Source organism: Anomaloglossus baeobatrachus, chromosome 2 (assembly GCF_048569485.1).
Source record: "Anomaloglossus baeobatrachus isolate aAnoBae1 chromosome 2, aAnoBae1.hap1, whole genome shotgun sequence".
NCBI lineage: Eukaryota > Metazoa > Chordata > Amphibia > Anura > Aromobatidae > Anomaloglossus > Anomaloglossus baeobatrachus.
Genome location: NC_134354.1, coordinates 9,680,943 through 9,695,130, shown reverse-complemented (window position 1 = coordinate 9,695,130; position 14,188 = coordinate 9,680,943). Strand labels below are relative to the sequence as shown.

Genomic DNA, 14,188 nt, shown 5'->3' with positions numbered 1-14,188 from the left:
GGGGTGAGCCAGGAGAGGCAGTGTAGTGAGGGGGGGGTGAGCCAGGAGAGGCAGTGTAGTGAGGGGGTGAGCCAGGAGAGGCAGTGTAGTGAGGGGGTGAGCCATGAGAGGCAGTGTCAGAGGGGGTGAGCCAGGAGAGGCAGTGTAGTGAGGGGGGGGGGTGAGCCAGGAGAGGCAGTGTAGTGAGGGGGTGAGCCAGGAGAGGCAGTGTAGTGAGGGGGTGAGCCAGGAGAGGCAGTGTCAGAGGGGGTGAGCCAGGAAAGGCAGTGTAGTGAGGGGGTGAGCCAGGAGAGGCAGTGTAGTGAGGGGGTGAGCCAGGAGAGGCAGTGTCAGAGGGGGTGAGCCAGGAGAGGCAGTGTAGTGAGGGGGTGAGCCATGAGAGGCAGTGTAGTGAGGGGGTGAGCCAGGAGAGGCAGTGTAGTGAGGGGGTGAGCCATGAGAGGCAGTGTAGTGAGGGGGTGAGCCATGAGAGGCAGTTTCAGAGGGGGTGAGCCAGGAGAGGCAGTGTAGTGAGGGGGGGTGAGCCAGGAGAGGCAGTGTAGTGAGGGGGGGGGGTGAGCCAGGAGAGGCAGTGTAGTGAGGGGGTGAGCCAGGAGAGGCAGTGTAGTGAGGGGGTGAGCCAGGAGAGGCAGTGTCAGAGGGGGTGAGCCAGGAGAGGCAGTGTAGTGAGGGGGTGAGCCAGGAGAGGCAGTGTAGTGAGGGGGTGAGCCAGGAGAGGCAGTGTAGTGAGGGGGTGAGCCAGGAGAGGCAGTGAAGTGAGGGGGGGGTGAGCCAGGAGAGGCAGTGTCGTGAGGGGGTGAGCCAGGAGAGGCAGTGTAGTGAGGGGGTGAGCCAGGAGAGGCAGTGTAGTGAGGGGGGGTGAGCCAGGAGAGGCAGTGTAGTGAGGGGGTGAGCCAGGAGAGGCAGTGCTCGTGAGGGGGTGAGCCAGGAGAGGCAGTGTAGTGAGGGGGTGAGCCAGGAGAGGCAGTGTAGTGAGGGGGTGAGCCAGGAGAGGCAGTGTCGTGAGGGGGTGAGCCAGGAGAGGCAGTGTAGTGAGGGGGTGAGCCAGGAGAGGCAGTGTAGTGAGGGGGGGTGAGCCAGGAGAGGCAGTGTAGTGAGGGGGTGAGCCAGGAGAGGCAGTGTAGTGAGGGGGTGAGCCAGGAGAGGCAGTGTAGTGAGGGGGGGTGAGCCAGGAGAGGCAGTGTAGTGAGGGGGTGAGCCAGGAGAGGCAGTGTAGTGAGGGGGTGAGCCAGGAGAGGCAGTGTCGTGAGGCGGTGAGCCAGGAGAGGTCGTGTAGTGAGGGGGTGAGCCAGGAGAGGCAGTGTAGTGAGGGGGGGTGAGCCAGGAGAGGCAGTGTAGTGGGGGGGGGGGGGTGAGCCAGGAGAGGCAGTGAAGTGAGGGGGGGTGAGCCAGGAGAGGCAGTGTAGTGAGGGGGTGAGCCAGGAGAGGCAGTGTAGTGAGGGGGTGAGCCAGGAGAGGCAGTGTAGTGAGGGGGGGTGAGCCAGGAGAGGCAGTGTAGTGAGGGGGTGAGCCAGGAGAGGCAGTGTAGTGAGGGGGGGTGAGCAGGAGAGGCAGTGTAGTGAGGGGGTGAGCCAGGAGAGGCAGTGTAGTGAGGGGGGTGAGCCAGGAGAGGCATTGTAGTGAGGGGGTGAGCCAGGAGAGGCAGTGTAGTGATGGGGGGTGAGCCAGGAGAGGCAGTGTAGTGAGGGGGTGAGCCAGGAGAGGCAGTGTAGTGAGGGGGTGAGCCAGGAGAGGTAGTGTAGTGAGGGGAGGGTGAGCCAGGAGAGGCAGTGTAGTGAGGGGGGGTGAGCCAGGAGAGGCAGTGTAGTGAGGGGGTGAGCCAGGAGAGGCAGTGTAGTGAGGGGGTGAGCCAGGAGAGGCAGTGTAGTGAGGGGGGGTGAGCCAGGAGAGGCAGTGTAGTGAGGGGGTGAGCCAGGAGAGGCAGTGTAGTGAGGGGGTGAGCCAGGAGAGGCAGTGTAGTGAGGGGGTGAGCCAGGAGAGGCAGTGTAGTGAGGGGGTGAGCCAGGAGAGGCAGTGTAGTGAGGGGGTGAGCCAGGAGAGGCAGTGTAGTGAGGGGGTGAGCCAGGAGAGGCAGTGTAGTGATGGGGGGTGAGCCAGGAGAGGCAGTGTAGTGAGGGGGTGAGCCATGAGAGGCAGTGTAGTGAGGGGGTGAGCCAGGAGAGGCAGTGTAGTGAGGGGGTGAGCCATGAGAGGCAGTGTAGTGAGGGGGTGAGCCAGGAGAGGCAGTGTAGTGAGGGGGTGAGCCATGAGAGGCAGTGTAGTGAGGGGGTGAGCCATGAGAGGCAGTGTCAGAGGGGGTGAGCCAGGAGAGGCAGTGTAGTGAGGGGGGAGTGAGCCAGGAGAGGCAGTGTAGTGAGGGGGGGGTGAGCCAGGAGAGGCAGTGTAGTGAGGGGGTGAGCCAGGAGAGGCAGTGTCGTGAGGGGGGTGAGCCAGGAGAGGTCGTGTAGTGAGGGGGTGAGCCAGGAGAGGCAGTGTAGTGAGGGGGGTGAGCCAGGAGAGGCAGTGTAGTGAGGGGGGGTGAGCCAGGAGAGGCAGTGTAGTGAGGGGGTGAGCCAGGAGAGGCAGTGTAGTGAGGGGGTGAGCCAGGAGAGGCAGTGTAGTGAGGGGGGGTGAGCCAGGAGAGGCAGTGTAGTGAGGGGGTGAGCCAGGAGAGGCAGTGTAGTGAGGAGGGGGTGAGCCAGGAGAGGCAGTGTAGTGAGGGGGTGAGCCAGGAGAGGCAGTGTAGTGAGGGGGGTGAGCCAGGAGAGGCAGTGTAGTGAGGGGGGGTGAGCCAGGAGAGGCAGTGTAGTGAGGGGGTGAGCCAGGAGAGGCAGTGTAGTGAGGGGATGAGCCAGGAGAGGCAGTGTAGTGAGGGGGGGTGAGCCAGGAGAGGCAGTGTAGTGAGGGGGTGAGCCAGGAGAGGCAGTGTAGTGAGGGGGGGTGAGCCAGGAGAGGCAGTGTAGTGAGGGGGGTGAGCCAGGAGAGGCAGTGTAGTGAGGGGGTGAGCCAGGAGAGGCAGTGTAGTGAGGGGGGGGTGAGCCAGGAGAGGCAGTGTAGTGAGGGGGGGTGAGCCAGGAGAGGCAGTGTAGTGAGGGGGTGAGCCAGGAGAGGCAGTGTAGTGAGGGGGTGAGCCAGGAGAGGCAGTGTAGTGAGGGGGTGAGCCAGGAGAGGCAGTGTAGTGAGGGGGGGTGAACCAGGAGAGGCAGTGTAGTGAGGGGGTGAGCCAGGAGAGGCAGTGTAGTGAGGGGGGGGTGAGCCAGGAGAGGCAGTGTAGTGAGGGGGGGTGAGCCAGGAGAGGCAGTGTAGTGAGGGGGTGAGCCAGGAGAGGCAGTGTAGTGAGGGGGTGAGCCAGGAGAGGCAGTGTAGTAAGGGGGGGGTGAGCCAGGAGAGGCAGTGTAGTGAGGGGGTGAGCCAGGAGAGGCAGTGTAGTGAGGGGGTGAGCCAGGAGAGGCAGTGTCAGAGGGGGTGAGCCAGGAGAGGCAGTGTAGTGAGGGGGGGGGGTGAGCCAGGAGAGGCAGTGTAGTGAGGGGGTGAGCCAGGAGAGGCAGTGTAGTGAGGGGGTGAGCCATGAGAGGCAGTGTAGTGAGGGGGTGAGCCATGAGAGGCAGTGTCAGAGGGGGTGAGCCAGGAGAGGCAGTGTAGTGAGGGGGGGGGTGAGCCAGGAGAGGCAGTGTAGTGAGGGGGTGAGCCAGGAGAGGCAGTGTAGTGAGGGGGTGAGCCAGGAGAGGCAGTGTCAGAGGGGGTGAGCCAGGAGAGGCAGTGTAGTGAGGGGGTGAGCCAGGAGAGGCAGTGTAGTGAGGTGGTGAGCCATGAGAGGCAGTGTAGTGAGGGGGTGAGCCAGGAGAGGCAGTGTAGTGAGGGGGTGAGCCATGAGAGGCAGTGTAGTGAGGGGGTGAGCCAGGAGAGGCAGTGTAGTGAGGGGGTGAGCCATGAGAGGCAGTGTAGTGAGGGGGTGAGCCATGAGCGGCAGTGTAGTGCCAGGAGAGGCAGTGTAGTGAGGGGGTGAGCCATGAGAGGCAGTGTAGTGAGGGGGTGAGCCATGAGAGGCAGTGTCAGAAGGGGTGAGCCAGGAGAGGCAGTGTAGTGAGGGGGGAGTGAGCCAGGAGAGGCAGTGTAGTGAGGGGGGGGTGAGCCAGGAGAGGCAGTGTAGTGAGGGGGTGAGCCAGGAGAGGCAGTGTAGTGAGGGGGGGTGAGCCAGGAGAGGCAGTGTAGTGAGGGGGTGAGCCAGGAGAGGCAGTGTAGTGAGGGGGGGTGAGCCAGGAGAGGCAGTGTAGTGAGGGGGTGAGCCAGGAGAGGCAGTGTAGTGAGGGGGTGAGCCAGGAGAGGCAGTGTCATGAGGGGGTGAGCCAGGAGAGGCAGTGTAGTGAGGGGGTGAGCCAGGAGAGGCAGTGTAGTGAGGGGGGGTGAGCCAGGAGAGGCAGTGTAGTGAGGGGGTGAGCCAGGAGAGGCAGTGTCAGAGGGGGTGAGCCAGGAGAGGCAGTGTAGTGAGGGGGTGAGCCAGGAGAGGCAGTGTAGTGAGGGGGGGTGAGCCAGGAGAGGCAGTGTAGTGAGGGGGTGAGCCAGGAGAGGCAGTGTAGTGAGGGGGTGAGCCAGGAGAGGCAGTGTAGTGAGGGGGTGAGCCAGGAGAGGCAGTGTAGTGAGGGGGGGTGAGCCAGGAGAGGCAGTGTAGTGAGGGGGTGAGCCAGGAGAGGCAGTGTAGTGAGGGGGTGAGCCAGGAGAGGCAGTGTAGTGAGGGGGGGTGAGCCAGGAGAGGCAGTGTAGTGGGGGGGTGAGCCAGGAGAGGCAGTGTAGTGAGGGGGTGAGCCAGGAGAGGCAGTGTAGTGAGGGGGTGAGCCAGGACAAAATCGTTGCGTTCTAAAGAGCAACATGTCACTACTTTTGTGCGTTTTGGATGCTTTTCCCACTTTGTCTATGCTAGAGCAAGCATCCAGAACACATGAATTCTGAATCCATTCTGCATTCACAATGCATCCAAAACGTAGCGTTTTGGCTGCGTTTTGAAACGCACATGCAGTGACAAAACGCTGCAGAATATTTGTCACGGCAGAATGCAGCGTGCGCACATAGCCTTACTGGGTGTAGGGATCAGGGGGGTAAGAAAAAAGTGAAGAATTAAAGGAGTGAAAGTGAAGAGAAACACAAATATTGTTTACAGTGACTATGTTTCCAGTTACCTTCTGGTCTAATTCATTGCTGCACACTTTTGATAATGCAGACCAAAGTTTTATGCAGACTTTAGGGGCCACACTATATCCAAAAACAAGTGCAATCACCTGTGAAGGGGAGGGGGGCAGCAAGAATATCTTGGTCACTTCATCAAAATAACTAGATGCAGCATAACCTGGTCAGAGTAAACAAAGGTCATAGGAAGATGGTGAAGGACGGGGGGGGGTCACAGGGAGAAGCTGGAGCATACTGGGGAGATGTTGAAGCACAGGGAGAACAGGTCAGATAAATAGGGAAAGTAGGGTGGCTGATTAAACATACCTGTGTGCAGGGCCGGCTCCAGGTTTTGTGGGCCCCAGGTGAAAGTCTCAGTGGGCCCCATCCACACATAGACATGCACAGATACATACACATACAGGCATACGTACACATATATATTTAAACAGAAATTCACAAAAACACATATAAATAGACATAAATCTAGACAGTCATATACACTGACATACATAGATACACATCATACATGCACACACTGACACATCTAATATATAAAGCTGAATGTGTGTGTGTGTGTATGTCCAGGATTGGCATCTGCACCGTCGCAGCTACAGCCAAAAAATTTTGCAAACTCACACTTCTGGACCCCAAGAGCATCATAGGCTATGTTTCGAGGGGAAATTTTAACCCCGCGCTTTACAGTTATTCACCAAAAAACCTGCCTCCATTAAAGCGAATGGAGCTGGGAGCCACAGTGCAGCCAGAACTTCAGAAGAATGCGCAGCCACGCCCTTATATGGAATGTTGGCGTGTCACAATGCAGCCAGGGAAAGAGACAGACACAGACAGGGAAAGAGACAGACACAGACAGGGAAAGAGACAGACACAGACAGGTAAAGAGGCAGACACAGACAGGTAAAGAGGCAGACACAGACAGGGAAAGAGGCAGACACAGACAGGGAAAGAGGCAGACACAGACAGAGTAAGAGACAGACATAGACAGGGTAAGAGACAGACACAAAGAGACTGACAGGGAAAGAGAATGAAAGAGACAGACAGGGAAAGAGAGGGAAAGAGACAGACAGGGAAAGAGGCAGACAGGGAAAGAGGCAGACAGGGAAAGAGGCAGACAGGGAAAGAGGCAGACAGGGAAAGAGGCAGTCAGAGACAGACAGGGAAAGAAACAGACAGACAAAGAGAGAGAGAGACACAGAGATATATACAGAGGGGGAGACAGACAGAGAATGGGAGAGAAACAGAGAGTTACTATCCCGGGCAGTTGATATTGTGTGCACAATACATTTTTGTTAATACATTCTATTTTGTTAACAACAGTTATTAACCCGGGCTAATGTGTGTGTACGTGTGTGTGTATATGTGTGTGTGTATGTGTGTGTCCGGGATTGGCATCTAATGTGTGTGTACGTGTGTGTGTATATGTGTGTGTGTATGTGTGTGTCCGGGATTGGCATCTGCACCGACGCAGCTACAGCCACAAAATTTTGCACACTCACACGTCTGGACCCCGAGAGCGTCATAGGCTATGTTGTAAGGCGAAATTTTAACCCCACGGGTTCCAATTTACGAAACTATTTAGCCCCTATCTACATAATGGGGAAAAAATGAAACGAAAAGTGTATCTGCACCGTCGCATTTACAATCACGAAATTTTGCACAGACACCTCATGTGACCCAGGGAGCGTTGTAAACCTATGTTTTGACAGGAAAATGTAACCACGCTTTACAGTTACTCTCCAAAAAACATGCCTCCATTAAAGTAAATGGAGCCTGGAACTACAGGTTATTAGTAGGAGCTGTGAGTGGTTGCTATAGGAACAAAAGACATTCATAGTATAAGAAGCTTATATGTGAGGTAATAAGATGTCGGTGGGGAGACGGATAGAGAGAGACAGACAGGGAAAGAGACAGACAGGGAAAGAGACAGACAGGGAAAGAGACAGACAGGGAAAGAGACAGACAGGGAAAGAGACAGACAGGGAAAGAGACAGACAGGGAAAGAGACAGACAGGGAAAGAGACAGACAGGGAAAGAGACAGACAGGGAAAGAGACAGACAGGGAAAGAGACAGACAGACAGGGACAGAGACAGGCAGACAGGGAAGGAGGAGACAACAAGAGAGACAGACAACGATAGATGGGGAAAGACACAGACCTTGATGGAGACAGAAAGGGAAAGAGAGAGAAATAGAGACAGACAAGGAAAGAGACAGGCAGACAGGGAAAGAGACAGACAGGAAAAGACACAGACAAAGAGATGGGGAGACAGACGAGGAAAGAGACAGACCTAGAAAGAGACAGACCTAGAAAGAGACAGATGGGGAAAGAGACAGACGGGGAAAGAGACAGAGAGATAGAGACAGACAAAAAAAGAGACAGACAGAGACAGGCAGACAGGGAAAGAGACAGATGGGGAAAGAGACAGACCTGGAAAGAGGCAGACGGGGAAAGAGACAGACGGAGCACATTACTTGGCCAATTTAGTTAAATCTGTGTGGAATATCTGTGGTGTTGAAATATATGTTGTGAAATGCTTCTATTAGCTTAGTTTTTGCCTTTTAATAATTACATTTCTATCTATCTGTTTTGTGGTGTTTGTGTACAGAATACATTTTTGTTAATACATTCTATTTTGTTAACAGCAATTATTAACCCGGGCGAAGCCGGGGAGTACAGCTAGTTAGAAATATTTCTAATATTGGGAAGCCGCCAGCAGCCTCGTTCACCTCCCCGCTTGTCTCCATCCAGCTCCTCCTGAGCATGTGTCTGAGCAATGCTGATTGGTGGCCGTCACTAACAGACATGGCCGCACATAGACAGGGCTGCCACTAGGAATTTCAGGGCCCCATACTGGCAAAATTTCAGAGCCCCCTTGAGGCTCCGCCCCAGCTCCGCCTCCGCCCCAGCTCCTCCTCCGCCCCACGATTCTTCCAGAGTCTCACCGCCACTCTTTGAAAAACTTCCCTTCTGCACTACAGCCTCACCAATCACACATTAACCCTTCACATTGAACACCGTATCACACACGCAGCCATCACATTTTGTTTTGGCCATCAGATTTTTGTATGCCTGCCTCCACCACAAGGTGGACTCTTTTGGCCGGGCCCTACTCTAACTTTTTTTTTTTTTCTTTTTAAATCTAACTTTTTTGGTGTATATTTATTTTTGATATATCTATTTTTTTTTCTTTAAGGGAATGTGTCACAGTTTTTAAACTAATTGAAACTAAATTGTGATAATGCAGACTTGTGGATTTAGACCTGACAACCCCTTCAAAGGGAATCTGTCACCAGGTTTTTAACACCTAATCTGAGCGCAGCATAATGTAGGGGAAGAGATCCTGATTCCAGGGATTGTCACTTATTGGGCTGCTAAGTGTGGTTTTCATAACCTCACTGGTTAATCAGCAGGAGATTATCATTACAGGACTACTTTTCATGCTGCAGGTAGTCCAGCATATTCATGAGTTCTGTATAGCTGCTAGATCTGCAGCAGAGAAAACATGGATTTTATCACAATGAAAGCAAACAGCCCAGTAAGTGACACATCGCTGGAATCAAGGTATGTGTCTCTACTTTATGCTGCTCTCAGATGGGGGAGAAAAAACCTACTGACAGATTCACTTTAAGGCTCATTTAGCAGTTGGTGAAATCCGGTCTGCACTTGGGCCGCAGTGCATGGACTGGCCATGGGTCTCCTGACCTCAGCAGCCTCAGAGCATATGAGGATGCATGCAGGAGATCGGTGCCCGGCCATGCACGGCGTTTTAAGCTGAGATTTAAACTGATGGTTCTTTAGGAGAGTCGAGGAGGGCTGTGAACAAGAAATGCCACATAAGGCAGAATGAGGTCCACATGTCCTGTAATCATCTGCTGGGAAAAATGATTTCTGCAGGATCCATTTTCTTTAACATGGGAGTCTATGGAGGCGAGATCCGTTAACATATATCTATTTATCTTCCATCTGTAACGGATGGGCATCCTGACCTGTGGGGCACAAGTCTCCTCCGCAGGAGAACGCAGCTGCTCGTGCCCACGATCAGGGTTTGGTGCGCTGCGGTCTCCTGCTTGTGTTCTCCCTATGCGACTCCACAGCAAACAATTTACATTCTGTGGCCTCGGAAAGCCGCACCGCAGGTCAGTTATTGCTGCGGGCCGTGCACGCACAGTGGGCACAGGATTTCTACAAATCCCATCCACTGTGCTTTACTGTACATTGCAGCGCTTTGGACGCAGCTGAAGCTTTAAACATCCAAAACACTGCTAACACTGATCATGGGCACGCAGCCTTAGTAGAGTCTTTATTACAGCCTGGATATTAGGGCAGGGGGCACCAAACACTCAGATACAAAGGCCTTACTGCTGCTGTATTCTCCTAAGGAGAGTGTTTATTACAGCCTGGATATTAGGACAGGGGGCACCAAACACTCAGATACAAAGGCCTTACTGCTGCTGTATTCTCCTAAGGAGAGTGTTTATTACAGCCTGGATATTTGGTGCCCCCTGTCCTAATATCCAGGCTGTAATAAAGACTCTCCTTAGGAGAATACAGCAGCAGTAAGGCCTTTGTCATACCTCCCAACTTTTCAAGAAAGGAAAGCGTGCGGCGCGCGATTTGACCACGCCCCTAGCCACACCCCCTAGCCACACCCATTTGGCAGTAAGGGTCATTCAGCAGATGCCGTGGACTGTTCATTCATATTTATAGCAGTCAGAATTTTTTTTATATTTCTGTGTCACTATATGACATGTTGCTTATTTGTGCCCATCAATCCGTGTTCACACGTTGCATAAATTCTGTTTCTTTTTGTTTCTGTCTGCACCAAACTACACAATAACAATCTTTTCTGTTTTTTCCATTTTTGCTGCATTTTTTCTGCCTTTTCTCCATTATTTAATGCGTTTTTGGTTCAGATGTGAATCTGCGTTTTTAAGTGGTTTTATTGTACTGAGAAGCTTTTTCCTGCATTTTTTTAAGCTCCACATAGAAACCTCCAGAGAACCCCCCCCCCCAAAAACCACAGAATTCAGTGACGTCGTCTCCTGGAATCCACTTTACTTGGACAATTAAACACAGCAGAATAAATGTGCAAAGAAACAGCAGAAAAAAATGCAGCATGTACACCACATGTGAATATGGACTAATTGTCCAAGCAAAGTGGATGAGACGTCCTGAAATCTCCGCTCCTGGTGCGTGGAAAGACGCCGCTGAACGGTGCAGATTTGGTGTTTTTTTCTTTATAAGCTTCAGGATTCACATCAGCAACAAACATGTATCAAATAAGGGGGACAATGTATAAAAAATACCGCAAACACGCAATAATCATAGAACATTGTTATTGCACTCGTGGCGCGGACACCTGCAGAAAAAATGCCGCATTTACGCTATGTGTGAACACGGCCTCAGTGATCCATTTTTATTACATTTTTTATGGGTTTTAATAAAGAAAAATAATAAATTGCGCCTTTTTTCCCGCCATTTACCGATCCCCATAAATAATCTGATCGCTGTGTTGTTCAGGTCATTACGATTACAGGGACACCAAATATGTCCATGTTATTTGCTGATTTGTGATGTTTATTATTTTATAAAAAAAAGTGCAATAAAATTACATTATTCTATTTTTTTTTATTATTTTTAGTAACTTTATTAGAAGAAAAAAAATCCTTTTTTCCTCTCCTTCTAGAATACAGGACATAGAGATGCTGCTCTGTACAATGTAGCTGTGTCCTGTGTAATCTGCTGTGTAAGAGGCTGCATTGTAGGTTCATTTATGTGAAATCCTCCCTCTGACATCATCACTCCTAGTGGTTCAACAGCTAGAGCTGCTAGGAAAGCCAGGAGGTTGCTGGACACAAGTTTTGAATGTTGCTGGTTTGAATCCAAGGTGGTGAAGATAAAAAAAAAAATTGTATTTGTATTTTTTTCCTCATTTCTTTATAGTAGTTTTATGGGAACAAATGAATCTGACTCTTTCACCAACATTGAGATACAGTATTTATCTATCTATCTATCTATCTATCTCTATCCCTCTATCTATCTAGCTATCTATCTATGATTCTATCTCTCTATCTATCTATCTATGATTCTATCTATCCATCTATCTATCTATCCATCTATCTATCTATGATTCTATCTGATTCTTTATATGATTCTATCTATCTATGATTCTATCCCTCTATCTATCTATGATTCTATCTCTATCTATCTATTATCTGTCGTGTATCTATATATCCCTCTATCATCCATCCCTCTATCATCCATCCATCCCACTATCATCCATCCATCCCTCCCTTTATCCCTCCCTCTATCCCTCCCTCTATCCCTGCCTCTATCCCTCCCTCTATCCCTCCATTCATCCCTCCATTCATCCATTCATCCTTCTATCATCCATGCATCCATCCCTCCCTCTATCCATCCCTCCATTCATCCCTCTATCATCCATCCCTCCCTCTATCCCTCCATTCATCCCTCCATTCATCCCTCCATTCATCCCTCTATCTCTCCATTCATCCCTCCATTCATCCCTCCATTCATCCCTCTATCCCTCCATTCATCCCTCTATCCCTCCATTTATCCCTCTATCACTCCAATTATCCCTCCATTCATCCCTCTATCATCCATCCATCCCTCCCTCTATCCCTCCCTCTATCCCTCCATTCATCCCTCCATTCATGCCTCTATCATCCATCCCTCCCTCTATCCCTCCCTCTATCCCTCCATCCATCCCTCCCTCTATCCTTCCATTCATCCCTCCATTCATCCCTCTATCATCCATTCATCCCTCCTTCTATCCCTCCATTCATCCCTCTATCATCCATCCATCCCTGCCTCTATCCCTCCATTCATCCCTCTATCCCTCCATTCATCCATCTACCCCTCCATTCATCCCTCCCTCTATCCCTCCATCCATCCCTCCATCCATCCCTCTATCATCCATCCATCCCTCCCTCTATCCCTCCTTTCATCCCTCTATCCCTCCATTCATCCCTCCTTCTATCCCTCCATTCATCCCTCCATTCATCCCTCTATCATTCATCCATTCCTCCCTCTATCCCTCCATTCATCCCTCCCTCTATCCCTCCATTCATCCCTCCATTCATCCCTCTATCATCCATCCATCCCTCCCTCTATCCCTCCATTCATCCCTCTATCATCCATGCATCCATCCCTCCCTCTATCCCTCCATTCATCCCTCCATTCATCCCTCTATCATCCATCCTTCCATCTATCCCTCCATTCATCCCTCCATTCATCCCTCTATCATCCATCCATCCCTCCCTCTATCTCTCCATTAATCCCTCCATTCATCCCTCCATTCATCCCTCCATTCATCCCTCTATCCCTCCATTCATCCCTCCTTTCATCCCTCTATCATCCATCCATCCCTCTATCCCTCCCTCTATCCCTCCATTCATCCCTCCATTCATCCCTCTATCATCCATCCATCCCTCCCTCTATCTCTCCATTCATCCCTCCATTCATCCCTCCATTCATCCCTCCATTCATCCCTCTATCCCTCCATTCATCCCTCCTTTCATCCCTCTATCATCCCTCTATCCCTCCCTCTATCCCTCCATTCATCCCTCCATTCATCCCTCTATCATCCATCCATCCCTCCCTCTATCCCTCCATTCATCCCTCTATCCCTCCATTCATCCCTCCTTCTATCATCCATCCATCACTCCCTCTATCCCTCCATTCATCCCTCTATTATCCATCCATCCATCCCTGCCTCTATCCCTCATTCATCCCTCTATCCCTCCATTCATCCCTCCCTCTATCCCTCCATTCATCCCTCCATTCATCCCTCTATCATCCATCCCTCCCTCTATCCCTCCATTCATCCCTCCATTCATCCCTCTATCCCTCCATTCATCCCTCCATTCATCCCTCCTTCTATCCCTCCATTCATCCCTCCCTCTATCCCTCCATTCATCCCTCCATTCATCCCTCTATCATCCATCCATCCCTCCCTCTATCCCTCCTTTCATCCCTCTATCCCTCCATTCATCCCTCTATCATGCATCCATCCCTCCCTCTATCCCTCCATTCATCCATCCCTCCATCCATCTTTGCAGCTGAATAATCTGCTTCTGTTGTCTCACCTGCAGTATAGAGGTCAAGATAACAAAATCTTCCTATTGCTTTCAATACAGGCAGTAGCTCAGTGGTAGAGCTGCTGCTGCTTTTGAAACAAAGAACTCACAGCTCCACGAGTTCGAGTCCCGGCCGCCCCGAAAATCCAGCCGATGATAATTTAATTTATTCACTCCACTGAGGGGAGGAGCCGGGACATCAGCTGTGAGCCACGGGAGTGCGGGACATCCCTGATAAATCGTGCAAGTCCCACAGAATCCGGGACGGTTGGGAGGTACGCCACAGGTCCCAGCCAACTTCACATTGCAGAGCACCCACGCTTCTGCAAAACATACCGGCCCTTTGTAATACAGCCGGTTGATACCTCACAATATATATAAATAGTGCTAGAGCTAATGCAAATAAAGTAATAAATAAAGGATAAATACATTTTTAAATTTATATATTGCACAGCCCGAGCGTCCAAAAAATATATATTGTATTGCACAGACCCCAAAAAAAGGTATATATGGAGAAAGAAAAATATATTGCACAGACGCTATAACGAGGTAACAGAAAAGGAGAAAATCTGGAACAATAGGAACTATACTAGAATGGATATTACAGAGGATTGTTTAAAAAAAAATGCCCAAAAATTACTGCTGTAAAACCTACGGAGAAAATGGTAAAATTATATCTCTGGCCAGATAGAGAGAATAGGCAAAAAAAATCTCCATACAAGAAAATCCCAGATAGGCATAATTTCCCCTTTTCCAAATATGCTAATAGATAGAAGTGCACCAAGCCCGTATATGATAAATCAAAGAACAATCGCAAGTGGAACAGTACCCTAAGGCTATGTGCGCACGTTGCGTACAGTCACTGCAGAAATTTCCGTAGTGAAAAAAAAAAAAAAAAGCCGATTCCATGCGCTCTGCCTGCAGCTCCTC

The 14,188-nt window shown here is 51.1% G+C and overlaps 1 protein-coding gene across 3 annotated transcripts in view; it reads left to right on the top strand.

Moving 5' to 3' along the window:
- LOC142280852 (uncharacterized) overlaps window positions 1-14,188 on the top strand; it is an 80,173-nt gene that overhangs the window by 42,137 nt on the left and 23,848 nt on the right. The gene's annotated exons all lie outside the window — the stretch shown is intronic.